Raw genomic sequence first — 3,308 nt, forward strand, 5'->3', positions numbered from 1 at the left:
AGAGGAGGGAGAAGAGGGGACAGGAGGGAGATTTTGGAAGGGAAATCTATGTGTGAGAAGGAAAAGTGGGAAGAAGATTCTTTGGGAGGGCAGAGATTTTATAACCAGGGACCTATTGGACCCCAGTGTAGAAAAAGCCAAACTCTCTTGTTGAATAACTGTTGACTGGTTTCTGGCGGACCTCTCTCCTTGGAGAGAGAAGCCATAACACAACTCCCCAAGGGAGGCCTTTGTCACGTAGAAAACTGAAGTCTGGCTTTTCAGTTTAAGCTAAAAGAAAGCGATGCAGGAGCCCAATGATCTTGTTAGAGAGGAGCGTCTCAACTGAGCACTTCAGCTGAGGTCCTGTAGGTGGCCACAGTGAGCACAGCCCGGGGTGAAAGAAAGGCAGGTGTGGACAATCCGAGATTTGATGCTGCACCTCCTGGGGCAGAGGAGACAGACTACCTAGTGAGAATTGAGGGGTGACATCACCAAAAGACATGGGTGGCCCTGCAGCAGGGGAGTCATGGTATGTCTTAAGGCAGCTGTCCTAGTCACCCGAGTTACCCATTCATATACCCTTCCAGGTGTAGGTAAAATGCCAGCCACAATTTTTTTTCTCCATCTCTTGTCCTCCACACACAACGTTGCCCCATGTGTATCCCCTACACGTTAGCCCCTAATGCATGATGTCCATGTGTCTCCACTCTTCCTCCACTAATCTGTATATTGGTGGGGGTTCATTTCCTTGGATCATGGAGAAAACATTCCATGACTACTTTTCTTACTATATTTTTTCATCAAATGCCTTTGCTTTGTACTAATTGTGTCCTGGGAATGACTAGTAAGAGTAAACATTGGGTTTGGGGGTGGGGCTTATGTTTTTGAGTGGCTGTGGACTCACAGCTCCCTTGAAATAGGGAGCTTTTCAGGAGGTACACATAGAGGTGCTCACAAGAGCCCTCTAGAAAAACTGATGATCTTAGAAAAGTCAACTTCCTTCAAGATGTGGATCAAGTGTCAGCTTCTAGAGGATGCCTTTCCATCCCACCCAACCCCATGCCTCGTCCTCCAACTGCTAGAGCCTTCCCTTCTAAGATTACCTGGTAATTACTTTGTAAGTATTTGATATATTCTTAAATATCTGTGTGTCATTTGCCCCATTAGAATGAATGCTTTTTCAGGTCAGGGCTGTATCCCCATCATACTGCCTGGCATATAGCAAGTGCTTAATAAATATTATTGATTAGTCAAAGACTTGATAAATATGTGCAGGTAATGAGATTACTGAAAGGTTAGAACACAGGTGAAAACTTAGAAGAAGACAGAAATTTTGACTCAGGGTCCCTCAGTACTCTGGGCTCACTTGGACCAGGTCTGATCCTGAGGGTCACCTTATAAAATCAAGAAGGTCAGTCAATAAACATTTATGAAACACCAACTATGTGCTAGTTACTGTGCTGAGTGCTGGGGATATGAAGAAATGTCAGTCTTCTCATTAGAGACCTGCCTCCACCTAGCAGTTTCCTCTGGGAATATTTCAAAGTGGAGTCCATGTACAGGTCATGCCTAGGTTTTCATCAAGGTGTAATCAAGGTAAATGGGGTTCCCAGATTCCATTTTTCTCTCAAGGTAACAAATGTATATTGAGTGCAGAATAGCCTTCACTCCGCATAAAATTCAGAAGTTATGAGGGACTCCTATGAAGCCATAAAAAGATTTTAAAACACATATGTAGAGGTGGCTAGGTGGCACAGTGGATAGAGCAGTGGCCCTGAAGTCGGGAGGACCTGAGTTCAAATCTGGACTCAGACATATAACACTTACTTGCTGTGTGACTCTGGGCAAGTCACTTAACCCCAATTGCCTCACCAAAAAATAAACACACACACACACACACACACACACACACACATACATCACCATTACCATCATCATCCATTGGAAGTTCCCATTGAAAGGCAGAACTTGGAGTGTCCAATGATTTCCAACTTTCCCTTGCATCCCTGGATCTCCCATATAGTCCAAAATGGTTCCTCCAGACTCACAGTGCTTCTTGGGACTCAGACTCCCATCTCAAAGCAAACATACTTTGGAGCTGCTAGCTGAGAGCCTCCTTCCCATTAGAACCATGGAATCCAAATAATTTACTGAAATAGAAAGCTGTGGAGACAAAGTTGGCAAGGTCCAAGGTCCCTCCATGCCATGGCTTTGCTATCCTTTCAAGGATTGTGACGCTCTTCTGTCTCCAAGATCAGAACTAAAGAACTACACTTCTTTTTCCATAAGGTCCAATCTCTGAATTCTCAAGTCTGAGGAGCCTCTAAAGACAGTTGTTGCAGAAGGCTTCCATTTCTAGATGCTGGGATTTTTTTTTGCTGATCCAGGAAATTGAAATTTCCGCTTCTCCTGAAGGAACATTATCCTTCAACTCCTCTCCACAGCCAAATGGACAAGCACAAGTCCAAGTCTGCCATGTTCATCTGAAGGGACTCTAAAATGGCTTTGGTCAATGCCATTCCTTGAGAAAGTCCACTATCAACAATTCTCATCTCAAGTCAAGTGGGTGAGAGAGCTGTAGTTAAGCACATGGAACACCCAGGAACTAGTACCCCAAGGCAGACATCAATAGTTCCTAGGAGCAGGAAACTTCATGCATACACAAGCTTAGCTTCCCTCACATAGAACCCAGGTCTGTTCTGATGTCCACGAGCTTTTGAACAGGGAAAGGAAAAGAAAGAAAACTTTGAGAACAGTCCATTGCACCCTTCATAGTCAGGCAGAGAGAGATGTCTGCTATGATGAGTCCACCTTCCCCAGAGCTCTAGCCAACCAAGTAATCTCCAAGCTAGCCACAGTCTCTGAAATCTGATCACCACCCCTCCTTATCCTCTTGACCAGGGGCCATTGAGAATGCCCAGTCTTCCAGAAGGAGGTGCTCATCAGACTCAAATCTCACTCAGACCTTTCAATAAGTTTTCCCCTCTGAAATGGGGAAATGAACCAAAATAAAGATCCTGCATGCTCTCCTAAGGATGGTGTAGGGATATGGCTTAGACTACATGGTGGCCAAGATCTCCTCCAACTCTGAAATCCTGTGGTTCTGGGTTTCTGTCTTATACATCACGTACACTTTCTTTACTTCTAGTTCACCTTTATAATTTATAAGGGGAGGGGACATAGTTTCCTTTGCCTTTTATCCTTGGAGTTGAATTCTCCAATTTAGGTTCAGTAAAGCCTTATTGAAAGAATGATTAATAAAAGGCTCTGGTTGAAGGAGAGAGGAAAGAGTACTTCATGCTAAAACTCATACACACACACACACA

This window comes from Vombatus ursinus, unplaced genomic scaffold (genome assembly GCF_900497805.2).
Source record: "Vombatus ursinus unplaced genomic scaffold, bare-nosed wombat genome assembly UNPS02014837.1, whole genome shotgun sequence".
Lineage (NCBI taxonomy): Eukaryota > Metazoa > Chordata > Mammalia > Diprotodontia > Vombatidae > Vombatus > Vombatus ursinus.